General features: G+C 49.8%; 1 protein-coding gene across 1 annotated transcript in view; it reads right to left on the reverse strand.

Moving 5' to 3' along the window:
- The window catches only part of LOC102940965 (interferon-induced very large GTPase 1-like), a 40,201-nt gene that overhangs the window by 13,205 nt on the left and 271 nt on the right, over positions 1–26,725 (reverse strand). The gene's annotated exons all lie outside the window — the stretch shown is intronic.

Raw genomic sequence — 26,725 nt, forward strand, 5'->3', positions numbered from 1 at the left:
ACACTGATTTCTACACTGAATTTGAACAGCTATTTTCTCACACCTGAACTGCAGAGGAAAGGCCCTGGGCTCCCTGCTTCGCCTCCCTGAACCCAGCAGAGAGCTCTGTGATGGATCAGCAAAGCAGAGGACTATAGCTCCCACCAGTGCCCTCCCCATGGCACATCCCCTTATTCCCGGCCAGGGAGGGGAAAGGTCCTAGACTGGGAATTGTCCAGGCTCTCTTTGGAAGCGACGGCTGAATGGTGAGCCAGAGACTGCAGAGAAGCCGAAGCAGTAGCCACATGGCAAGCAGGGAGCTGGAGAGAAGCTGAATTCAGAGTGGAAGCCCTAGGACTCATATACCGAGCCACGTGTGGGATGGGCTGTGTGTGCCGGACATCACAGCTGGGTGCAGGGCTCTGTGGGACTTATGGGACAACAGTAAAGTTGCCAATTTTCTAATTCCAAAAAACTGAACACCCTTGACCCACCCTCTCCCCGGCCCCTTCCCAGAGGCCCTGCCCCCTGTCCCGTCCCTTCCGGAGGCCCTGACCTTGTTCACTCCATCCCTTCTCCCTCCTTCGCTCACCCTCGCTCACTCGCTCATTTTCACTGCAAGGCCCAAACAGGCAACAGGAGAAGGCCAGGAGCTGCAACAGTCTGACTGTGGGAGATGCACACACCTGCCTACACAGAGACTCTTTTTCCATGTGTAACCCACACACCTCCTGGGTGTGGGGTTCTGTCCTGTTGGGGACACTGGGGCATGGCCACTAGGTAACTCGAGGAGATGGAAGACCACGAGTGTCGATGAAGCCCCCTCGCACTAGGCCCAGGTGTCCTTGGCCCCCCCCCTCCCGCCTGGAGGCACTCGCAGCAGCTCTGCGTACTAGGCCCAAGTGTCCTTGGCCCCCCCGCCTGGAGGCACACACAGCAGTTCTGCTGAGAATCTGCAACAATATGCTGCAGAGTCAGACTGCCTGAAACTAAGCAAGGCCACACAGGGCAGATATGGAAGAACAATGCTGAATAAAGCAGCTTTATGTATAGTTTAACAAATGATACAGAGAACCAGGGAACTAGCTGGGAACTGGATTGGCTGGCTATATGGATACTTGGGGCAGCTTGCTATTGGATAAGTATGCTGGGAAAAAGGATGTATAAAAGCCTGTGTAACTTCCTGCTCTGGGTACAGGATTTGAGATTCAAATCTCCCTGTACCTATTTGAAGCTTCAAATAAACTTTTCAGTTTCTCCACCCCGTTGTGATTATTGGGTGTAGCACACCGGGTAACGAACCAACTCAAGCTGTTGTTCAGCCTCTCGGCACTAGGTGCCGGCAACAGCTTTTGGTGTCCCTGGGTGGGCCAGAGGCTGCAATTTAGCCTTGCCCGGACCCCTCCCGGAGGTCGAGGATTGCGGCGAGAACCGACGCCCAGTGCGCACCGGTGAGTTCACCGGGGCCTCGGAGGAGACGCGATTTGATCGACCCCGGAGGGCACAACGGTGCAACGCACTCATATAGCGGAGAAGCAGTTGTGGACGGCGGTGAAGAACCGGTCCCTTACACATGGGGGAGGAGCAGCTGCAGGCCACGGTGAAGAACCGGTCCCTTGGATAAGGTAGGAACCGTTTGAAATCCGGATTGTATGCTCTGTTGGAACCTGGGGACGCCCAGAGTTACCCTCTAGGTATGGGACAGGGACAGAGCTCGGGGGTTAGGGCACGGTGTACGCCCCTAGAGTGCATTCTAGCAAACTGGAAGGTATTTGGTGCAGATCCGATGACTAAGAGCCAATTAAAGCGATTCTGTACAGTTGACTCGCCTCAATATCAACTCGAGGACCAGGAGTGGTGGCCACCAGGAGGGTCAATTAATTACAACACGATCCTCCAATTAGTTTTGTTTTGTCAGTGAATGGGTAAATGGAATGAATATATGTATGTGCATTTGTTTCTGACTTTATGTACTCGACCAGATATTTTACAGCACTGTAATCTGACTCCGACTGGTTCGGTAGCAGCTAATGTTAGTCCCCAGACCCCCACCCCCACTGTAATGGCAGAGCCGGTGTCCCCTTCGGCCCCTACACCCACACCTTGTAAGTCCCCCGAGCAGACCACAGGTGGGATCCAAATGATGAAAGGGATATGACCCGCCTTACCTCCTATAAGGAGTTGCTTTTGCATGGACTCCGTCACTCGGCTGTCCGACATAATAACTGGGCAAAGCCATATGAAGTAATGCAGGATTTAAAAGAAAGCCCAGGGGCCTTTCTACAGCATATTCGGGACACCATTCTACAGAACACTAATGCAGACCTCGATGATCAGGCAACTGAGTCAATTATTAAGGGAATTTTTACGAGCAGAGCAGCCCCTGATATTAAGAGAAAGTTACAAAAAAAGGAGGATTTAATGGGCATGACCATGGCACAAATCTTAGAGACTGCAAACCGAGCTTATAGTCTGAGAGACAGAGAAGGAGAGAAAGCAAGTGAGATTGATGGTAACAGCGGTATAGGCCAGCACTAAGAGAAGTGGCCGGGGAGGAAGGGGCCGTGGACGCGACCGTCCGGGCCCGCAGGAGAGACGACTGGGTCGCAACCAGTGTGCCCTGTGTTGACAGGAGGGACACTGAAAAAATGAGTGCCCAAAGAGGAAAGAAAAGGGGGGTTCCCCTATGATGGCAATGGCGGAGCAGGAATAGGGGTGTCAGGGGAGATGGACCACCCTATCCCCGGAACCCCGAGTAAAGATGCGGGTGGGAAGCTCAGAAATAGATTTTTTAGTGGACTCTGGAGCGGCCCGAACTGCCGTAAATCAGCCTCTTCAGTTGCCAATAGCAGATTCCCTTACTGTGGTGGAAGCCACAGGCAGGGACACCAAGTGCCCAGTGTATGCCCCAGCGGAATGCGCTTTGGGAAACAGGACTATATCCCACAAGCTGGTATACCTCCCTGAGTGTCCAACACCTCTGCTGGGACGGGATCTACTTTGTCGCCTCGGTGCCACCCTGCATTTTACTGAGGATGAAATAACCCTTACCTTACCCCCTGAGAATGCATGGATCATGACCCTTGCAGTTGAGCCCTCAGCCATGCAAGCCCCAGAATGGAGCCCGTGGGAAGACGAGGTGTACCCCCTCGTGTGGGCATCAGGGATTCCAGGAAAGGACACCCACCAGACTCCCATTACTATTCAGCTCATACCAGGGAAATGCCCAGTGCAAGTAAAACAGTATCCAATCAAGAGGGAAGCCAGAAAAGGTTTACAGGAAACTATAGATCGATTCCTAATATATGGTATTCTCTGGGAATGTCAGTCAGCCTGGAACACTCCCATTCTATCCGTACAGAAGCCTGATGGCACGTATCGGCTGGTACAGGACCTAAGGGCAGTCAATGAACGGGTTAAGACTCTGCACCCTCTTGTCCCTAACCCGTATACCTTATTGGTTTCTATAGGGGGACAGTATACCCATTTTTCAGTCCTTGATCTGAAAGATGCTTTCTTTACCATCCCAGTTGCCACCCCGTCACAGGAGATCTTCTCCTTCGAGTGGGAGGACGGAAAAAGGGTTAAAAGGCAACTTTGCTGGACAGTGTTGGCCCAGGGATTTAAAAACTCCCCCACCCTCTTTGGCCAGGCTCCGACCAGGGACCTAGAGGAGTGGGATAATGAGGAGGCTCTCCTTCTGCAGTATGTAGATGATTTGTTAATTGCCACTGTGGGCCAAACCCCCTGCCTTAAAGCCACCATGAGCCTCCTGAATTTTATTGGACTCCGGGGATATCGGGTAGCATGGAGGAAGGCTCAAATTGCCCTCCCAGAGGTACGGTACCTCGGGTTTCACATACGGCAAGGGGAGCGTCAGCTTTCAAGCAAAAGAAAGGAAGCTATCTGTCAAGTTCCTCCCCAAGTAACTGTAAGCGGCTCAGGGCATTTCTGGGTATGGCAGGCTTTTGCAGGATATGGATCCCAGAGTTTGAACTGTGGGCTAAACCCCTGTACGACTGTGTAAAAGAAGCAGATCATGACCCCTTCTGTTGGACCCCAGAGGCTGACAGGGCATTTAAAATCCTGAAAAGAAAATTGATGGAAGCCCCGGCTCTGGGCCTGCCGGATCTCTCTAAGCCGTTTCAGTTGTATGTACATGAATGAAGGGGGGTGGCCCTAGGAGTGCTCACACAGCTGTTAGGAGCATGGAGACGTCCCGTGGCTTATTTTTCTAAGCAACTGGATCAGGTTGCAAAGGGTTGGCCGGCATGTTTACGGGCGGTTGCAGCTACTGCCCTAGTGCTTGAGGAAGCCGAGAAGCTAACATTGGGAGGGGTTATGCAAATCTATACTCCCCATATGGTCCGAGCCGTATTGGATGCAAAGGGAGGGCTTTGGCTCACCCAGGCTCAGATTGCTGGGTACCAGGCTAAGCTGTTAGAGAACTCTGAAGTCACCTTACAGCCTTGCCCCTCCCTTAACCCAGCCACTCTCTTGCCAGAAACAGAGGAACAGAAACATGACTGTTTAGAGATCATAGATGCCCAGTACTCCAGCCGTCCGGATTTAAAGGATGTGCCCCTCCCAAATGCAAATTATGAGTGGTACACTGATGGTAGCAGTACTGTAATAGATGGACAAAGGAGGGCGGGCTATGCTGTTGTGACCCTTCATGACACCGTGGAAGCTGAAGGTTTGCCTGCTGGGACCTCTGCCCAGCTTGCCGAGCTAATAGCCCTGACCCGTGCACTTGAACTGTCAAAAGGAAAGCGGGTCAACATTTTTACTGATTCAAAGTATGCTTTTGGTGTGCTGCATGCTCATGCTGTCCTATGGAAGCAAAGGGGAATGCTGACAGCCCAAGGCTCCCCAGTCAAGTATGGGCCCCAAATCCTCCGGCTCCTAGAAGCCGTACAACTTCCCTCGAAAGTGGCGGTGGTACACTGTAAAGCCCATCAAAGGGAGGATCAAGATGTGGCCAGAGGTAATGCCCGGGCAGATAGAGAGGCTAAGCATGCTGCCACCCTGCCATCCCCTCAGACTGAGAACGCCCATATGCTGCCCTTATCCCATCAGTAGGGGAGCTTCCAACCCCTCAGTACTCTGGGGAGGAGAGACAGCTAACTGACAAACTTGGTCTCCGGGAAAAGGAGGGATGGCTCCCCAGAGGGGAAGGTCCTCTTACCAAAGGGCCTAATCCGGCCAGTGCTGCAGAAACTACGTCAAACCACTCATGCTGGCAGGGAAGCACTTATCCAGCTAATGGGAAAATACTTTATCACTTCCGGACTCCGACCCCTGGCTGCCCAGGTACAAGCGGACTGCTTAGTCTGCCAAAAGAATAACCCCCGACCGGGACATCCTGTGCCACCAGCTGCCCTAGAACCCACTCCGGGCCCTGGACAAGTGTGGCAAATAGACTTTACTGAGTTTCCCTGGGCCCAAGGGTTCAAATATCTCCTTGTCATAGTGGATCGGTTCAGCGGATGGCCAGAAGCCTTCCCATGCCATAACTGCACTGCCAGAACAGTGGCCCTCAAGTTTGTTAAGGAGATCATTCCTCGCTTTGGACTCCCCCTGTGGATGGAATCTGACAACGGGACACACTTCACGTCAAAAATCATTCAAAGCATCTCACATGCCTTACAGATCCCCTGAAAACTCCATACGCCCTGGAGACCGCAAGCCAGTGGGGTAGTGGAGCGTACCAATCAGACCCTTAAACGGCATCTCTCAAAAGTGTGTCAAGAAGCCTCACTGCGATGGCCTGATGCTTTGCCCCTCGTCCTACTCCGTATCCGCATTCTCCCAAAGGGTAGATTAGGGCTCAGTCCCTTTGAAATTATGTTTGGAAGGGCATGGCCTATGAATGGCACCCCGGTTCTGTCAGGGGAATGGGAGTTGGGTAATGGTTTTTTTGTCACAGCATATGTGTTCCCTGTCTGCTGTTCTCTTGTCTCTTCACAGGTATACCAAGGATTCCCAGCCTCTCCCCTTGGACTCTCCCGCCCACTCCTTACAGCCCGGTGACTCTGTGCTTGTTCGCACCTGGAAAGACGAGCCTCTCCAGAAAAAGTGGAAAGGACCCTATACTGTCCTGCTGATCTCCCATACAGCGGCAAAGATCGAGGGACACAAGAACTGGATCCATCACTCTCGTCTGAAGGCAGTACCCGCCCCCTCGTCAGCAGAACAGTGGACCGTCCAACCTGCTGACTCCTCATCTAGTGACAATCTCGGGCTAAAGCTACTGTTTAAAAGACACAAATAGCGGGCACCTTAATGCTAAAATGGGCCCACCCAGGTACTGGAAGCCCTGGGTTGGGAAGACTCTGGTGATAATTAATTGGGTAACATTGTTATTCTCTGTATTGGTATTTCCAAACTGTGCATATCAGGAGCATAACTCCTTTGTTTCGCTTGCGCACCTTGTTGCTACTTTAACAAATCAGACTGATTGCTGGGTATGTGCTCCAACTCCACTGTCCCCCCAAATGGGAATGCCCCTTGACATGCTGCCCCTGACCCTAGCAGAATTAGCCACCACCAAAGAGCAGGAAAGAACGGACTCGCCGTTCTGGAATAAGACCTCTTTACAGCAAGCCACCTATCAGGACCAGGAGTATTCAGTTGCAGTACTCACTGAGGGAGTGTTATGTTTTACCCGAAACCAATCTGATCACTATGGGCATCCTGTGGGAAAAAGCTCCTGTGTTATTACACAGTGGGCTGATGGGTACTGGATAAAGACCAACAGGGGAGGTCAACAGTGTGGGTGTTAATGGTTCCTCCCCTTTTAGGGAAACTCTTACAAATACTCTTACCACAAAAGAAAGGTTTGAAAATATAACTTGCCGTCCAGTTAATATCTCCAATGTAGCAAGCCAATGGTGGGTTTGTAGTGGTCCCTATGGCAAGTGTAATTTGAACGGCACAATTAGAAACGCCCCCACTTGTACCCAATCAGGAGGATGGGATGCCCCCCTAGGGGCATATAAACTGTTTGAAAAAGCAGCCTTAAGTATCCCAGGAATCCCCTTAAGAAACAGTCCTTACTGGGCCCTACAGGGTCACTATTTTGTATGTGGCCAAAAGGCTTACAAGGTGCTGCCAGCCAACTGGACAGGTAGCTGTTATATAGCTCATGGAGTTCCTCATCTGTCAATAACTGCCACACTGCCCAAAGGAAAGATTAAAAATGCCCAAGACACCTCTGTTGAGTCACGAAAAAAGACCCTGCGGCGACTGACTACGGCATTGGAGGGCAATATAAAAAATCCCCTCACAACCAAGAAGCTTGTAGGGTGCTCTGTACTGGGAATAGCGCCACTGGTTTCCGGACCAGCCATGGCATGCATAGGCTGCTATACTGTAAGGCTGCAAATGGTACTTGAGAAAGTTGCCTTAAAGTTAAAGGACTCGGTTAGTGATTTAGGGTCAGCAGTAAAAACATTAAATAAAGAGGTACAGCAGCTCAGAACGTTTTCCCTCCTAAACAGGCTGGCTTTGGACTATCTCTTGGCATCCCAAGGAGGGGTTTGTGCCCTCGTCGGGCCCCGATGTTGTGTATAGGTAAATGATAGCAGTTATGAGATCTATGAAAAGGTGGTACAGGCTGAGGCCCATGCCCAAGCTGGAGGACAGGTTGCCTATACTGCCCCAGAGAACAATTGGTTGCAAACCTTGTTTTCAGGCTGGGGTTTGTCATCTTGGCTTGGTGGTTTATTTAGCCTGCTATTGAAAGTTCTCTTTCCTGTATTGCTTGTATTACTGGTATTATGCTGTGCAGTATCATGTGTTAGGGCCCTTTTGCAAAAGTTAATAAGTCATTCTCTTCAGGGCTATCGCAAAGTGCTTATGCAAAGTCCTATTGTAAAGAAATAAGTAGCCCAAGTGAGAAAACTCAGAGCCAAGGTTGTTGAGTGTTCTCAAAGGGGGGAGTTGTTGGGGACACTGGGGCATGGCCACTAGGTAACTCGAGGAGATGGAAGACCACGAGTGTCGATGAAGCCCCCTCGCACTAGGCCCAGGTGTCCTTGGCCCCCCCCCTCCCGCCTGGAGGCACTCGCAGCAGCTCTGCGTACTAGGCCCAAGTGTCCTTGGCCCCCGCGCCTGGAGGCACACACAGCAGTTCTGCTGAGAATCTGCAACAATATGCTGCAGAGTCAGACTGCCTGAAACTAAGCAAGGCCAAACAGGGCAGATATGGAAGAACAATGCTGAATAAAGCAGCTTTATGTATAGTTTAACAAATGATACAGAGAACCAGGGAACTAGCTGGGAACTGGATTGGCTGGCTATATGGATACTTGGGGCAGCTTGCTATTGGATAGGTATGCTGGGAAAAAGGATGTATAAAAGCCTGTGTAACTTCCTGCTCTGGGTACAGGATTTGAGATTCAAATCTCCCTGTACCTATTTGAAGCTTCAAATAAACTTTTCTGCTTCTCCACCCCGTTGTGATTCTTGGGTGTAGCACACCGGGTAACGAACCAACTCAAGCTGTTGTTCAGCCTCTCGGCCCTGGGTGCCGGCAACAGTCCCATCTAGTGGCACTGAGACCACTTAGAGAGAGAGAGAAGGAGAGCAAAGGAGTCTGCTCTACAGCCTCAGATAACAGCCTTTGAACTCGTGCAGTAGAGGCTCATGCACTAAGCTCCAGAGGTCCCAGGTTTGATGCCACCCCCCGCGGTCTGTTGGTGTCACACATACACTTTCTCGGGGCCCTAGGAGGCAGGTGGCGCAGGAGTCACCTGAGGGCCCTGAGATGGGCAGTCTTGTGTCAGGGCTGGCCTTAGGGAAAATGGCACCCTGGGCGAGCTTGCATTTTGGTGCCCCTGGCCCCCATGGGCGTGGCGTGCCCTCACCCCAATTGCCTCCCCACCCTCCCTTCACCCCTAACCCCTGCACTGTGCCCCCTTTGTCCCTAACCCCTGGCCCCTCCTGCACGCTAACTCCTACATTGTTCCCTCTTCACCCCAAATCCCTACACTCCCCTCCTGTGCCCCTAATCCCTGCACCCCCTTCACTCCCACCCCTGCACCTCCCTCCTGCACCCTTAACCCCTGCGCTGTGCCCTCTTCACCCCAACCCCTACCCCCCTCCTGTGCCCCTAACCTCTGCATCCCCTTCACTCCCACCCCTGCACCCTTAACTCCTGCGCTGTGCCCTCTTCACCCCAACCCCTACCCCCCTCCTGTGCCCCTAACCTCGGCATCCCCTTCCTGAACCCGCATGGGGAAACTGACCTGGGTGCAGTGATGGAGCGGTTGGCACTGCTGCTCCCCTGACCCCCTAAGGGGCTGTGAGGCGGGGGGAGGGGGCAAGGAGTGAGGTCATGGCTCCCTACATCCAGGTCATTTTCCCTGCTTGGGCTGCATCAGGAGAGCAGCAGCTCCGGACACTGACTTCTCAACTCTGTCTCTTTAAGGAAGCGCTCAGGGTTGGTCAGGGGCCTGAGGGCTCGTTCAGACACAAGCAGCTGCAGTGCCAGCAGCTCCTTGCCCAGCACAGATTCCTCCTGTCCTGTCACCCCAGCTCAGGGGAAATCAGGCACACGGGCAGGGGGAAGGGGACAACCTGACATCAGCCTCCCCCGACCCCCTGCACAGCAGACAGGAGGATGCTCCCAGTCTGAATGGCGGGGGACGGGACAGGAGCAGTGGTGGCCGCACACAGCAGTGGAGTGGGGCGGGGAGGGGCACCCCTGCTCCTGAGAAGTCACCGGGCTCAGCTGCTTGTCCAGCTGCCCCCTGAATCGGGTCCCTCTCCCACCCACAGGGCCGGCCCGGGTCTTATTCTCCTCCCCTCCCCTCCAGCAGCCCCATTCCCAGCACTCAGAGACGAGGATACATACCTCAAACTCCTGGGTGCTGGCGATGGGGCAACAGACCCTGGGGTTGCTGCAGGGGCATGTAGCCAATGATTTTAGTTATTATTCACTTATTGTGTGATGTTATGATTATGTGATATCCTATATATTCATTGTATGGTAATTAGAATTAATTTGTAGGATTATAAAAGTATAAGATAGGTCCTTTAAATACTGAACTATGTACTAGAGATGAGTAAGACAAGCTGACACGCAAGAACCTGCAGGTTCAAGCCTGCAAGACTTTAGGGTAGCTGTTTTAGGCCTTGGAGACAAGAAATGATGACATGAGTGACCGGAAAATAACCCGATACCCTAAGATTATGGTGAAAAAAGGTACCAAGTGATAATACTGCGCAAAATTACCCAAAAGATTAATATTAGATGATAAAAATACCATAAAGGCACATCTGTCTCAGGCATGTGTCTTAATCGTGGGATACAGGTTGTGCGTTAATGCTAATGAGAATAAAGGGAACTTACCCAGCCTATAGAAAACTGGGGTCCCTTACGTTTCTCGGGGACACATTCCAATAAGAGAAAAAAGGGTGGACACTTTTAGGGACACGTGCAGAATGTAGGTGTAGACAGAATTATAGTATAAAAAGGGGATGCCCAGAATGGGAAACCTGAGCTCCCTCTGGGAGACTCCAGCAGGAACCATCCCTCTACTGATGATCAAACTATGAGAGACCCATCAGACCCTAACACTATTGTCAAGGACAGGAGTATAACTATATTTGTAACTTGTGCATAGAATTTCTATATGCTTGGGTAATCATAACTTTACTTGTAACTTTAATAAAACATAAAATAGATTAGGCCTTGTATTGGTGAATGTCGATGTGGTCACTACCTTTGGTCCTTATGTGTTCCTAGAGACTCTAAATTTGAAGCAAGTAATGGAAGTGACTTTCACTCTGCTTGAAACTGTAGCCACCAGAGCTGAACCCAGAGTGACGTAACACCACATTACAAAATTTAATTTAAATAAAATAAAAGGATACAAGCATGTGCCGCAGCTTGAGCCCAGCCACAGGAGGAGAAGAGGGCCAGGCAGCAGTGGGAGAAGCGCGTGCCACGACCCCTCAAAAGCCACCTTCTCAGCGCTCACAAGTGGTGCTAGTTCGTCCCCTGCCCTAACCCGGTGGGCAAATGGGAGCTGCGCCTCTGGGCGTGGGGTGGGGGCAGCACGCGGAGTCCCCTGGCCAACCCTAAGCCTAGAAGCCGGGCATAGAATCATAGGACTCGAAGGGACCTCGAGAGGCCATCAAGTCCAGTCCCCTGCACTCATGGCAGGACCAAGCACCATTTAGAACATCCCTGACAGGTGTCTGTCTAACCTGCTCTTTAAAATCTCCAATGATGGTGATTCTACAACCTCCCTAGGCAATTTATTCCAGTGTTTAACCACCCTGACAGTTAGGAAGTTTTTCCTAATGTCCAACCTAAACCGCCCTTGCTGCAGTTTAAGCCCATTGCTTCTTGTCCTCTCCTCAGAGGTTAAGGAGAACAATTTTTCTCCCTCCTCTTTGTAACAACCTTGAAAATAGTTATCATGTCCCCTCTCAGCGTTCTCTTTTTCAGACTAAACAAATCCAGTTCTTTCAATCTTCCCTCATAGGTCCTGTTTTCTAGCCCTTTCATCATTTTTGTTGCTCCTCTCTGGACTTTCTCCAATTTGTCCACATCTTTCCTGAAATGTGGCACCCAGAACTGGACACAATATGCTGGTTGAGGCCTAATCAGCGCAGAGTAGAGCGGGAAGAATTACTTCTCGTGTCTTGCTTTCAGCACTCCTATTTATCCTATTTACCTCTGACTGATTCTCCAGTTTATCCAGATCATTTTGAATTTTCTTCCTCTCCTCCAAAGCACTTGCAACCCCTCCCAGGTTGGTATCATCCGCAAACTTTATAACTGTACTCTCTCTGCAATGATCTAAATAATTGATGAAGATATTGAACAGAACTGGACCCAGAACTGATCCCTGCAGAACCCCACTCATTATGCCCTTCCAGCATGACTGTGAACCATTGATAACTACTCTCTGGTAATGGTTATCCAACCAGTTATGCACCCACCTATCAAAAAAGAACTACATAAATTCATGGAGCCTAGGTCCATCAATGGCTATTAGCCAGGATGGGCAGTGATGGTGTCCCTAGCCTTTGGCATACATGTTTGCCAGAGGCTGGGAATGAGCGATAGGGGATGGATCACTTGATGATTTGTTCTGTTCATTCCCTCTGGGGCACCTGGCACTGGCCACTGTCAGAAGACAGGATACTGGGCTAGATGGACGTTTGGTCTGACCAGTATGGCCGTTCTTATGTTCTTATGTTCACCTTACAGTAGCTCCATCTAGGTTGTATTTCCCTAGTTTGTTTATGAGAAGGTCATGCGAGACTGTATCAAAAGCCTTACTAAAGTCAAGATATACCACATCTACCGCTTCCCCCCTATCTACAAGGCTTGTTACTCTGGCAAAGAAAACTATCAGGTTGGTTTGACATGATTTGTTCTTGACAAGTCCATGCTGACTGTTACTTATCACCTTATTATCTTCTAGATGTTTGCAAACATCTAGAAGATACATGCCAGCTGCTTCTTGGGAGCTGCATGGCGTGGAGGCTAGCAGGGAGCCTGCCAGTCCTGCTGCGTGGCACCACCAACTGGACAGTCAATGGTCCAATCAGTGGTGCTGACCGGAGCCTCCAGGATCCCATTTCAACTGGGTGTTCCAGTCCAAAACCAGACACCTGGTCACCCTAGGTAGCAGCAACGGGTGGGCAGGGATCCTGTGGAGAGGGGCCCCAGTAAGACACACTGACTGAGCCTGGCCTGGAAGCCAGCTGGAAGAGATTTTACAGAGATGCCAGCCTCAGGCATGGCTCTCCCTATCTCAGAACTGTGGGGCTGTTCCTTCGGCCCTGGGTTACCCGGCGGCATTTCCAGAGCTGTGGGGAGACGCTGAGGCAGCCCAAGAGGGTGAACACCGGAGGTGGAGGGTAAGTGGTGCTGAGGGCCTGAGCCTGCCCCGCTGGCAGGGGAGAATCTCACTGGGTGGGACCCATCCCCCCTGTAGCTGCAGCCTTTTTCCAAGCAGGGAACTACCTGCAAACGGACTTTGAGTTTTACAACTTCACTGGCAGCTGCAGATTATCAGGGACACGTTGTCCTATGAAACCAGTTGAGGACACAGGCACTGTTCCATTTGCTAAAGGCTCCTAATTTTGTTTCCTATGTTGCTGTTGGGCCAAATGCAACTTGGGGTAAATGGACGTGTCTGCGGCAGGCTCAGTGAAGGTATAAATGGTGGTCAAGGTTACAGGTTGGGTGGCTACTGGTCAAAAACCAGGTGTAAATGGTATGGTAGTAGTGCAACTTGCATTGATCTGGCATCCAGTGTATGGGACAATGCATCCAAATTCACTGCTGCTGTAACAGCACTGACACCAAAGGACTACTAGGATCTTAGTGATGCCTTTGGCCCTCAAAATCCAAGACAAAGGCCAGCAATAGATGTGAGACCCATTCAAAGAACCCTCCTGCATGCCTGTGGGGAGCCTCACTCCAACCAGTGAGAGGATAGTAATAAAAAGGTTTTACATTGTACTAGGAAAAATCCTGGTTCCATGGAAACCAATGGCAAAGACCCCACCTCAGGTGTAGCTTTATGAAATGCCAATAAAGAAACCTCAATAACAAGTCCACATTTGAACAGAGGGTTTGGATCCCAGAGAGCTGGAAGAAGTGTCTCCCTGAACTGGACCAGGCGTTCTGGGTAAGCTGAGTGGAAAAGATCTCAGAGAGAATCCCAACTCTAACTAAATCCCACCCAAAGAATTAAAAAAATAAAAAAAATAATATGGCACTAAGGGCATTTTGCAAATCTTCACTGCGCTTGTAGTTTCTGCCCCGTTCCCACAGGGCTGGTCTATTTAAATGGTTAGTTCTTCAGGGCAGGGACTGTCTTGTACTCTCTTTTGTTCAGTGGCTGGCACACTAGGTACCTGTTCTCAGCTGGCCCTCAGGCACGGCCATGTCATCAAAATAAATAGATTGAGAGGTGTGAGACCATCTAGACACTTTGACAAGGCTCTTGTTTTTTTTGTGAGGGGAGCTGCTGTGTCAAGAGATGTTCATCTGCAGCACTGCCCAACTGCTTTCGTGGGGGAAAGGGATTTGGGAACGTGCTCGGTCCTGTACTGCCAGGCCCAAGAGTGAAAAAGTCATGAGTGAGCAGCCAAAAACTCATGTGATGGGTCCAATAATCACGACTGTTTAAAAAGATCAGCTAGTGGGGTTTTCCTTGGTTTGATTTTGTTTGTCTGTCTTCTGACTTCTGAACTTCTCCTGTCCACTCCCCAAGTATGTGAGACAATTTGTCCTGAGAACTGCTGTAAATTTAAAGCAATTTGTCCCCTGCCGAAGAAGGTGCTGCTAGCAGACCCGCCTGAGATCGGGGCCCCGTTGTGGTAGGAGCTGTACAAACGTAGTAAGAGAGCATCCCTACCCTACCCTGAAGAGCTACAGTCAGTGCAAAGAATAGCGATGGGTTTGTGACGTGGGAGCTGGAACTGGGACCGACCAAACTCATTATGTAGAGGGGCTATCAAACATCCATTAAGTGGAAGCCCTTTATAATTCCTGCTGAGCTGCACTCGATTCAAACTGGTCACCTACGGTCAAAAGGCTCTATAGTAATACCGTAAGGTATCCACTCCTCCGTAAGCATCAATGTGACACCTGTGAGAATGGGGCTTGCTTTCTGGAAGAGTTTAGTAAATGAAGTTCGGACCATGTTGACACCCACAAGCAGGGTTTTCTCCCACTCTCTGAACAAGGCAGCAAAATCTTCCACATGTTGAAAAGTATCAGAGGGGTAGCCATGTTAGTCTGTATCCACAAAAACAACGAGGAGTCTGGTGGCACCTTAAAGACTAACAGATTTATTTGGGCATAAGCTTTCGTGGGCAAAAAACCCACTTCGTCAGATGCATGGAGTAGAAATTACAGATACAGGCATAAATATACTGGCACATTACAGGAGGAGAACCAGTGATGACAAGGTCAATTCAGTCAGGGTGGACGTGGTCAACTCCCAATAATTGAGGAGGAGGTGTCAATACCAAGAGAGGGAAAATTGCTTTTGTAATGAGCCAGCCACTCCCAGTCCCTATTCAAGCCCAAATTAATGGTGTTAAATTTGCAAATGAATTGTAGCTCTGCAGTTTCTCTTTGAAGTCAGTTTTTGAAGTTTTTTCATTGAAGGATAGTGTGGTAAATGGGGGGGGGAGCACCTTTTTATGAACACCCAACCAGTCAGTTAGCTATAAAAATCCTTCTTCGTAATTAATTTTCCGTGGGAATACACATTTCTTCCATATTGCAAACTTTGCCCCTTTTTTGCCATACAATCATGTTAGCCAGATCAGTTTTCACGTGAAGCGGCACTGTTTGCTTGTGCTGACAGAGTTTCTATAAACCCCCTATTAAGGGGGCTTATATGGCTCCAGAGGTGCATTGTCTTTTTGATTTTGCATTCTTCCCCTGCAGCTCTGTTAGCCGCTGCTTCATTACTGAAAAAGGACCCAGGGGTCTTTTCTGACTATATTGGTTCTGGCCGCCGGTACCACAGCCCACCGTCACATTCTCTAGTCCTTATTTAAAAAGATGTTGAAATTTATAGAAACATTCAGATACCCAAAGCGTGAAATACTAAATAACCCTTAGATACCTGACGCTAACAGCGTGTGAGCCGGTGTCATATTCTAGCAGCTAGCCCACATACAGAAGTTTATGACTTTGCTACTACTTCCAGGTTGTGACGGCATAGTTCCCCCCTGCTGGTTACCACTATCACTGAAGTAGAAGTGGTTTTTAATGTGAATCTGAAGACTGTCAGTTCAAACTCTCCTAATCATAGAAATGTCAGGCTGGAAGGGACCTCAATTGCTCAGCCAATTGGTTTCTCCCCTTCCAACCCCCCATTCTTCAGTTGTTCCCCCCTTCCATCATTCCCTCCCCGACACTGGCTTCCAGTCACAGTCTCCTCATCCGGTCTCATTCTGCCCCCTTTCCTGTGGATCCTTGTTCCAGTCTCCTACCACCCCAGCTCACATCCCAACCTCATTGCCCAGCTATTACTAGTTCACTGTCCACATCCTGGCTCCTCTTCAGATCTGTCTCCATTCCTCCTCTGGTTCCCTATCCCGCTCCTCTTGCCCAGCTGGTCCCAGTCCCTCCTACTCCCCCAGCTCTCAGTCCCCGTCTCCCAGCCCATTTAGTCCTAGTCTATTCCACAACCGGAGTTTCATTCTCCTTGGCTATCCAGTCCCAGTCTCCCCATTCCACCCAACTCCCAGTCCCCGGTTCTCTGCAGCCTTCAGTCCCAGTCCCCATCACTCAAGCTCATTTTCTCAACCTACTCCCCCCACATCCCTGTTCCAGTTTTTGTCTTGTCTACATTTGATTCAGGCCACTTTCTCCTCCAACCTGCCTTTGCACCAGCTGGGGAGCCTTGAGACCCCAGGAGAAAGAGGCCCCTTGCACTCAGTTTCTGTGCCCAGCCCTGGCCCAACCTGGAGGATCCAGGAGCAGCAATTTCAGGAAAACTCCTGCTTGGTCCCTGCAGCCCCAGGCTGGGTCATGCTTAGTGCAGATGGTATCTGGGGATAATTTAACTGCAAAGCTCCAGCCAGTCTCTACTGAGAACTAAGATTTTTCAAAGGCTTCTGACTTGACCAAATTTGGGAGAAATTTCACAGGGGTGGCAAGAAGTTCATCACTGACGCCAGGCTGGACCCCCTGACACATTTCAAGTTCTTGCTCCCAAGCCTGGGGCCACTAGAGCTTTTCAAGGAAAAGGCTGGACAGTGTTTTAACAAGGGCAATACAAAGTATTTTCCCCAAACCTGTTCTTGGCAATGGTGAAATGCTTTAGCTGAAACTTTCCAAACCTGAACCCAGCACTGACACCTGCGTGGAAAGTTTCAGCCCAAACTGTGAAAGTTTAGCAAAGTGAAAAGCAACTGACAACAGGGCTCTTTCAATGGAACTGTTAGGCACTTTAGCTATAGGCATCCCACCTGTGCTATCTGTAAGACTAGATTGTATTGTCTAATCTCCTTAGTCCTACCAGCAGGCTCTTGAGTATGGTCTCCCCTTCCCCTTGGAATCTGCCTGCCTCTTCTAACACCAGAGTCTTCCCTCCATTAGCATCCTGACTTACAACCTGCTGCTGGACCCAAACGTCCCCTCTTTGCCCTGCCTGATCCCATTGAGGGTCTGGGCCTTGCCATCTAAAGAAGACATTTTTTATAATGTTTTGTAACAGGGAAACCCAATTGATTGGCAATGGAAATATTCTATTGCTTGTTGCTTCTTTTCATGCTGCTCCCTAGGCACTGAGCAACCTCCCAATCCTGGTCAGAGAATATAAATGTAAACTTTCTACAACAATTCATCTAACAGGAGAAGGATAATAAACTGTCAATTCAACCCTCAAAGTGCTGTAACTTCCCTGACAAAGAAGACTGAAGGAAATGTCAGACACGAGACAAAATGTAGCCATGTGGAGTTTTTAAAAATGGCCCTAGCAAAGCTCAAATGATATTCCCTCCCAAGCTGTTAATAAAATTAACAATTGCATTTAAAAATGATGTTTTAACCCAAAAGACACATAATGTCAGGCCTAATAATGAGCCGTGATCATTATTTATTATTGTTCTAGTACCTAGGAGCCCAGGGCCAGAACCCATGGTGCTGGGTGCTGTACAAATAACTCTGTACAGCACCCAGGGCGGGTTAAGGATTAATGGTCATTTTTTGCTACCATTCTTCACAGTAAAGTTTTCCCCTTCAGCCCTGGTTGAAGAATGATGATGTACTGCAGATAGTTCCATGGCAAACTGACCCCTTTCAAAATGGCCGCCATCTCTTATTCTCAGTGGGAGGGAAGCCAAGCAGTTCTCAGGGAACATAGTCGTGCTGACAGCATATGTGGCCAGGTCACCATCTTCCTGAGAACAGTTTGGCATTCAGACTCATTCACTCTCAGACTCTTTGGTTTCATGTTTAATTTTCACATCGGAAATTTTAATCTGGGAATTTCCTTGTTTTTTAAAAATCATGTAACAATTCAACAGAAAGAACATTACAGCGATGTTTTAATGATCCCCAAAGAAGCATTACAGATCCAGAAAATTCAGAGGTAAGGTTAAACTTAAAAGAAATCCAAACAGGTGACGGTATGGAAATGCTCAGTTACCACACGCACAGGCTCCCTCTCGAGCGAAGGTACAGAGTACCGAGCAAGTAATTTAGGTTTAAATATTTTACAGACTTATTGTAATTATCCCCAAACCTAATATACTAAACATGCATAATTAAAGTACAACTAAAAAGAAACCCAAACTTATTGCGGTAAGGACATGCACAGTGAGGGCACCCAAATAATGTCCCTTCTGTCCTTTAGTGACACCATGAAATAAATGTGTGGCTGCAGTTCAGGTATTTCCATGTGTGTGGGCCCAGACGAGATAAAAGTAAAGACTTTTTTTTTCATTATTTTTCTCTCCATGTGTCCCTACAAGGCAAACATAAGGTGATTTGGGCATTTCCATAACCCAATTTGTTTGGATTTCTTTTGGATTTTCCTGGGTTTATAATGGGGATAATTATAACATCCCTGTACTGTACACTCAACCTTAAATCCCCTTTAATGGAGTCCTGTGGCACTTTAGAGACTAACAAATTTATTTGGGCATAAGCTTTCGTGGGCTGGAACCAACTTCGTCAGATGTGGATTCCAGGATTCATGGTAATGTTGGCCATTTTTCATAACTGAAAATTTATCTGTTGGCAGAGGCTGAAGCATAAAAGAGTCTTGGAGAAAGTCATGAAGAACTGACCGCTTTCTATCAAAGCCCTGAGACGAAGTATAGCAACAAGCACTAAAAGCTTAGCCCAAGCTACTTCATGATAAACCTGGTCCCAGGGCTTTCCCAGCCATACATCCTGTTCCCCTCCACTCCCTGCTCACTGGGTCTCAGAGCCCAGACTGCAGCTCAAGTGGGAATGTCTACTCTGCTATTTTTAGTCCCATGTGCAAGCCAGGGCAAAATGGCTGCCATCTCTCGTTGTCCTCAGTGGAACTGAGGTTACTGGCTGCACAGATTTAAGATGCCCTCTTTCAAAATGATCAACACCATCCATTGTTTCCAAGGGTCGTGAAGCCAAGTTGCCCTCAGGAAAGATGGTAGCTTCCTGTGCTGTGAAGAGGAATGAGGCTCAGGTGAATGGCAGCAGTGGCTTTCCTTGTTTAGGAAAGCCTGCGGCCTCAGTCTAATTAAGAACTGGTGGCCGACGTTTTGAAAGAGGGCAGTTCTTTGTGGAATGAAGATTATTCCCCAGCCCCTGCTGAAGGAGAAAATGTCACTTATGAAATATAATAGCAAAAAATGACCATGAATCTAAAATAAAATCTTCAGCGATAACATACATAATATTTCAGTAAGTTTTAACTACATGGGAAGTTTAAAGAATCAGTATTATTTGGTTACTGAGAACATTAGGGACAAATGTGTCTGCCACACGGTGGTAACGTCTTTAAAGGACTTTAAAATTTACTTTAATTGAAATTAATTGTTTTACTTGCATATGCTCATAAAAGTCATTCTATGCTCAGAGTCAACGCTATGAGTTTGGGGCATATATGATGTATTTTTTCATACATTAAAAAAGGATGAATCCCTGCTTTAAGTGCAAAACTCACTTCAATTCTGGAGTTGCAACTGATGCCCCCAGAAGAAACAGGAGTTCTCAACTCCCCGTGTGCCTAACTATTGTCAGTTAAAATTCAGGATCATTTGGAATCGCAAAGAAGGGGGAAAACTCTTTATGCATTTAATTTTAATAGAGCAAAAGTGGCTGTCAAGGTTCCTTCCCCACCCTGAACTCTAGGGGACAGATGTGGGGACCTGCATGAAAACCTCCTAAGCTTACTTTTACCAGCTTAGGTTAAAACTTCCCCCAAGGTACAAACTATTTTACCTTTTGCCTTTGGACCTTCGCTGCCACCACCAAACGTCTAATTGGGTTTATTTTTGAGAAAGCGTTGTTTGGAAACATCTTTCCCCCCAAAATCCTCACCAAAACCTTGCACCCCCCTTCCTGGGAAGGTTTGATAAAAATCCTCACCAATTTGCATAGGTGACCACAGACCCAAACCCTTGGATCTTAGAACAATGAAAAAGCATTCAGTTTCCTTACAAGAAGGCTTTTAATAGAAGGAAAAAAGAATCACCTCTGTAAAATCAGGATGGTAAATACCTTACAGGGTAATTAGATTCAAAACATAGAGAATCCCTCTCAGCAAAACCTTAAGTTACAAAAAAGACACAAAGACAGGAATATCCATTCTATTCAGCACAGCTTATTTTCTCAGCCATTTAAAGAAATCATAATCTAACGCATATCTAGCTAGATTACTTACTAAATTCTAAAACTCCATTCCTATTCTGTCCCTGGCAAAAGCATCATACAGACAGACACAGACAGACCCTTTGTTTTTTCCCTCCCCCCAGCTTTTGAAACTATCTTGTCTCCTCATTGGTCATTTTGGTCAGGTGCCAGCGAGGTTATCCTAGCTTCTTAACCCTTTACAGGTGAAAGGGTTTTTCCTCTGGCCAGGAGGGATTTTAAAGGTGTTTACCCTTCCCTTTATATTTATGACAGTGGCCTATTTCTGAGATGTTATCAAAGTGTGTGCGACATTTGGAGGGGACTGTGGGGACTGTGACTGTTTTGTTACAGGATCCCATCGAATGGGAATCCTGTAGGAAAATAGTAAAATTTTAAGAAGGAGAATTTTAAAATGTTTCCTCTGCACCCATTTGTCAATGTTTTTCTAAAAGTATTACATGGAAAATTAATTTGGTCTATGAAGAGTCACAGGGCCAAGTTTGGAGACAGAATTCAATCATTTAAGTGTGAACCAGACAGATTTTCATGCAAATCTCAACACAGCCCTAACCGTGGAGACACTACTGATGTCCCCATCGCTGTCATTTGTATTTCAGTGGTCGGGGCAGCTGGTCCTTAGGGAACAATGGGGCTAAGTCCCACCAATATCAGCTCAGGGGTACAGTGTGGTTGGGGTACCCCCTGCTGCCACTGGGGAGCGCCTGGTGGACTCTGGAGCTGTTCCAGCCTCTGGAGCAGCGGCGTCCAATAGAAATTCGATGCTAGCCACACTTGTGGTTTTGAATTTTTCTTATTAGCCACATTATAAAAAAGCCACATTAAGCCACATTATAAAAAAATCACATGCATTAGCCACAATTCAATAGCCTATTAGCCACATGTGGCTAGTGGTGAACGTGCTGGACACCGCTGCTCTGGAGGCTGTAGGACACATCTGTGAATGAAGAACCAGGCACAGAAAAAGGAATTCAAGCTTCTGTAGGGCTATTTCGGATCACAGACCCACTCCTCCCCGGTTCCTGCTTTCCCAGAGCCAGCACAAGTAGGGGGTTTCTGAGCTTGGTGGTGGTGGGTGTCAAGTGGGCAGAGGAAGAGTTCTGCACTTGGGGGAGGGTTTTCTGTGCCTGGAGGGTGGGGGGGTTGTAGTTTGTCTGGAGGAGTTGGGTGTGAGATGGCTCAGAGCTGAGGGGTGGGTGTGAGCTGTGGGGAGATTGGGTAGCCAAAGGGGGACTCTCAGCCTGTGCTAGAGACATGTGAGCGTGTGTGACAAGACAGAGGGAATGATGGAGTTTGGGTGGTTCTGAGGTAGGCAGGAGGTGGCTGAGTGGTCAGGGTTTAGTGCCGAGGGGATGGAGTCATGTGAACGAGGCTGTGGGTGAATAGCTGGTGGTGCAGGAGGAGAGGGAGGAAGAGACGGTAGGAGGAGATGGGATGGTAGAGAGACATTGGAGAGGGAGAGGCTGGGATCAGGGGAACACAGGGAAAGGGTCCCAGAGGGTTAAATTATTACTGTTGTTATCCCCTGCCCTTTACAGTGACATGTCCCAGGTTTCCTTTCTGAAAAGGAAGGCAGAATGGAGAGCATGGGAGACGCACCCTCTCCACTGCTGCTTCCCACCAACCTCCCTGAATCGCCATCAGAACGGCTCCCTTCCACACCCCAGCCACAGTGTCCCAGTTCGTCACTTTGAAAAGGGGGCCAAACTGCAAGGGGGGAGGCAATGGCAGCCTGCAGCCCCACCAGTCATTCTGGGCACCAGTTGCGCTGCCAACAGTGCCCACGATGTGCCAAGTGCTCGCCACACACGTACAAAGACACTGTCTCTGCCCCACTTCCAGTTTAAGGAGACAAGTAATCGACAAAGTGTGTTGGGGGCCGGGGGGGAACAAAACACGACCACCAGAAAATATAAACTGTGTTTTTGCTATCAACTATCCCAAGTGCCCCTCAACCTAGCCCAGAGTAGCCTCTTGTGGGTGTTGTGGCCTGGGTGAGTCTTGAGGAGGGCACTGAAGGAGGAGAGGGCCGTAGGGTGAGGCAGGGCATGCCGTGTGGAAGGGGCAGCGTGGAGAAACAGGTGTTAGAGAACTGGACAGATGGGGGATGGAGTTTGCCGTTGCTGGCACAGTGGAGGGGAGGGGCAATGCGATAAGAGCCAGGAGCAGATAGGAAGGGAGAGCAGAGTGTGAAGGATTTAGACAGCAAAGGGTTTGTATCAGCTCAGACACAAGGGAGAGAAGGCAGAGTTCCTCTTACAATTTTGTGAGCAGGTCTGCAAAATGATTTTTGTCCTCATCCCCCACTGCAGCTTAGCAGACTCCTGTCCGGGATTATCAGACTGCTGTATCCTGAGCTGGCCTGAGGGTTTTGGGAAGATCAGTCATATGGTGGAACACAGCTCATTTCCCACAGAAAGTGAGTACAGGGGGTGTTTGTGTGTGGGATCTCTAGGGCCCCGTTGCCTGCCACTGAAGCGGAGTCCAGCTACGAGTTCCTTGCAGCCCCAGTGATTGCTCTGCATTGGTTTATTTGCTTTATGTTTTCAAGGCTCTTTGCAGGGATCTGCTTTTTGATTTTTAAAATGAAACTGAGATTCTCCTTTACATTTGTGGCTCCTCCAGAGCCGGGCGGCTCACGACACCAGGGGCCCAAAGAAAACTTTGTAGGAAAAGCACATGGGGGACCCCCCTGAAGACACCCAGAGGGAACAGATCTGCCCTCCTCCCCTAAGAAATCCCTACAGCCAGGGTTGGGGGTGGGGTCTTTGTGACAGTGGATCATTTCAAACCTCACAGGGAGAGGAAGGGGACCCATACAGTCTGATAAGCTTACAAGCTCTGGATGCTTATCCAAGCTGCAGAAATAACTGTTATCAAATTTTGACACGGTCTCCCCCAGTATTCTTGTCAGCAAGTTAGGGAAGTATGGGCTGGATGAATGGACTATAAGGTGGTTAGAAAGCTGGCTAGATTGTCGGGCTCAACGGGTAGCGATCAATGGCTCCATGTCAGGTTGGCAGCCGGTATCTAGCGGAGTGCCCCAAGGGTCGGTCCTGGGGCCGGTTTTGTTCAATATCTTCATGAATGATCTGGAGGATGGTGTGGACTGCACCCTCAGCAAGTTTGCGGATGACACTAAACTGGGAGGAGTGGTAGATACGCTGGAGGGGAGGGATAGGATACAGAAGGACCTAGACAAATTGGAGGACTGGGCCAAAAGAAATCTGATGCGTTCAATAAGGATAAGTGCAGGGTCCTGCACTTAGGACAGAAGAATCCCATGCACCGCTACAGACTAGGGACCGAATGGCTCGGCAGCAGTTCTGCAGAAAAGGACCTAGGGGTTACAGTGGACGAGAAGCTGGATATGAGTCAACAGTGTGCCCTTGTTGCCAAGAAGGCCAATGGCATTTTGGGGTGTATAAGTAGGGGCACTGCCAGCAGATCGAGGGATGTGATCGTTCCCCTCTATTCGACACTGGTGAGGCCTCATCTGGAGTACTGTGTCCAGTTTTGGGCCCCACACTACAAGAAGGATGTGGAAAAATTGGAGAGAGTCCAGCGAAGGGCAACAAAAATGATTAGGGGTCTGGAACACATGACTTATGAGGACAGGCTGAGGGATCTGGGATTGTTTAGTCTACAGAAGAGAAGAATGAGGGGGGATTTGATAGCTGCTTTCAACTACCTGAAAGGGGGTTCCAAAGAGGGTGGATCTAGACTATTCTCAGTGATAGCAGATGACAGGACAAGGAGTAATGGTCTCAAGTTGCAGTGGGGGAGATTTAGGTTGGATATTAGGAAAAACTTTTTCACTAGGAGGGTGGTGAAACACTGGAATGCATTACCTAGGGAGGTGGTAGAATCTCCTTCCTTAGAGGTTTTTAAGGTCAGGCTTGACAAAGCCCTGGCTGGGATGATTTAGTTGGGAACTGGTCCTGCTCTGGGCAGGGGGTTGGACTAGATGAGCTCCTGAGGTCCCTTCCAACTCTGATATTCTATGATTCTATGAAATCCTGATTCATATAAAAACAACCTAAAATCCACTAGATTTTGTACAGCCCCCGCAGTGGCTGAATAACCCACAAACACCTGGTTTTGTTGTAGGATTGTCCCTGGGAAATCATGGGCCCCTGCTCACTTTTGGCTACTGTCCTGTGCCTGATCCCAGGTCCAACTCCAGTCCTGCCTGCTCAGGAATGTGGGCTCCCCATTCCCCATTGAACCCACCAGCCAGTTCAGATACTAGGGGCCCCCCACCATGACCATCCTGAACCCACAGCCTGTTCCTGAGCCCAGGTGTCCCCCTTTGCCCGACCAGATCACCTCTGAACTCTCATCTTCCCATTGGCCCTCCTGGTCAGCTGTTGAACCCAGGTCACTGCTCTCTTTTACACAGTACATGTGGGTGATTTTAATAGTTTTCTTCTCTAATTTCACTCAGGCCGCCCATTATCAGCAAAGCAACAGGAAAGTGGATAACACTGCGGCAAGCATTGCCTGATGTGGGGAAAGCCCCAGCACCCCAGAACCATTCGTGCAATGGGGCAGTGGAGGCAAGTTATATCGGCTCCTGGTGCCCAGGCTCCAGCAATATTCAGTGCCTGGGGGCCCGGCTCCACTAATGCTCGGGGCCAGGCCTTCCCCCCCCGGCCCCGCCTGCCGCCCCCACGTGCCTCCCCCCATGTGGCCACCGGCCTCCCCTTGCTGCCCCCGCACACACCTCCCCGGAGCAGAGCATCCCTGCCTCTCCCCTGCAGCTCCATGCTGCCTCCCTGCATCAACTCCCGTCACAGGTGCCCTAGTGCCCCCCATCCAGACTGCCTCTGCCCCTGCCCTTCCCCCTCAGACCCTTCCCTTTTCCGGCGGGACCCTCCACCAGCACAGTCCCTGCCCCCCTGCCCGCAGTCACCTCTCCTGCCCCACGCTGGGCAAGGGGCAGCCCAATCCCCCACCTCCAGTGAGGGGTAGAAGCAAGCAGGGGAGGAGGTGCACATGTGATGGCAGCCCCCCCCCCCCCCCCGTCCTCTGGCACCCACCACGGGGGAGGCGAGGGAGATTCCTGGACCTGAGAGGGGCCCTAGCAGCAAGTGCAGTGACAGTGGTGGGGGCGAGTGTGCTGCAGGGGGGAAGAGGGGGGCCCCTACCCCAGAGCTTGCTGCTGCCAGCAGGGAGAGGGCTGCGGGGAGTCCTCCTCTCTGGCTCCAGTCCCGGGGCAACCTGCCTGCACCCCACACTCATCCCCAGCCCTGCCCCACCCCAGAGCCCAGACCCCCAGCCAGAGCTTTCACCTCCCCGCACCCTAACTCTCTGCCCCAACCCCTCATCTCCAGCCCCAGACAAAGCTCTCATCCCCCCACACCCCTACGCTCACCCTGAGCCCCTCCCACACCCCAAAGCCTTCATCCCCAGCCCTAGACAGAGCCCTCATCCCCCCGCATCCTAACTCTCTGCCCCAACCCTGAGCCCCCTCCTGCATCATGAACCCCTCATCCCCAGCCCCACCCCACAGCCCTCACCCCACACCCCAACCCTCTGCCCTAGCCCTGAATCCCCTCCCATGCCCCAAACCCCTCATCCCTAGCCACACCCCAAACCCATCCCCTGCCTCACCCCACAACCCTCACCCCTGCACCTCCTCCCATCCCCAAACTACCTCCCAGAACCTGCACCCCCTCCCTCTGCACCTCCCATCCCCAAACTGCCTCCCATAGCCTGCACCCTGCACTCCTCCTGCACCCCAATCCCGTGCCCCAGTCCAGGTCCTGCACCCCAGACCTCCTCCCCCACCCAAGCTCCCTCCTAGAGCCTTGCACAGGTGGGGGGCGGAGTTTGGGGAGGGGCAGGTTCTGGGCAATACCAAAATTTCTACAAACCTACCACCCCTGCAGTAGGGAAAAACAAAGGTGGGCAAAAAACAGATTGCAAAACACACAGAGATCAATCAGAACCCTCGGCGCTGTTGAAAATCCCCCTACGCATCTATCTGCATCTTTAAGCATCTGTCCCCAGGACAGATCTGTCCCCAGGAGCTTAGCAGCACTCAGAAAAGATCTGGACAATTATCTGGATGATGAGAACTTCCAGCGTTACAATAGCAGGGATTTTAAAAACAAAAGTTTGGAAGGGACAAGACCCTCCTATGTCAAGGCATGAGCCAACCTCTAACTGCCTTGCTGGGGATTAGGAAGAAATTTACGCTAGAGGCAGGGGTGGCAGGTTTGACTGGCCACTGTCAGAGACAGGTTTCAGAGTAACAGCCGTGTTAGTCTGTATTCGTAAAAAGAAAAGCTATGCATCCGATGAAGTGAGCTGTAGCTCACGAAAGCTCATGCTCAAATAAATTGGTTAGTCTCTAAGGTGCCACAAGTACTCCTTTTC

Source organism: Chelonia mydas, chromosome 3, assembly GCF_015237465.2.
Source record: "Chelonia mydas isolate rCheMyd1 chromosome 3, rCheMyd1.pri.v2, whole genome shotgun sequence".
NCBI classification, from domain to species: Eukaryota; Metazoa; Chordata; order Testudines; family Cheloniidae; genus Chelonia; species Chelonia mydas.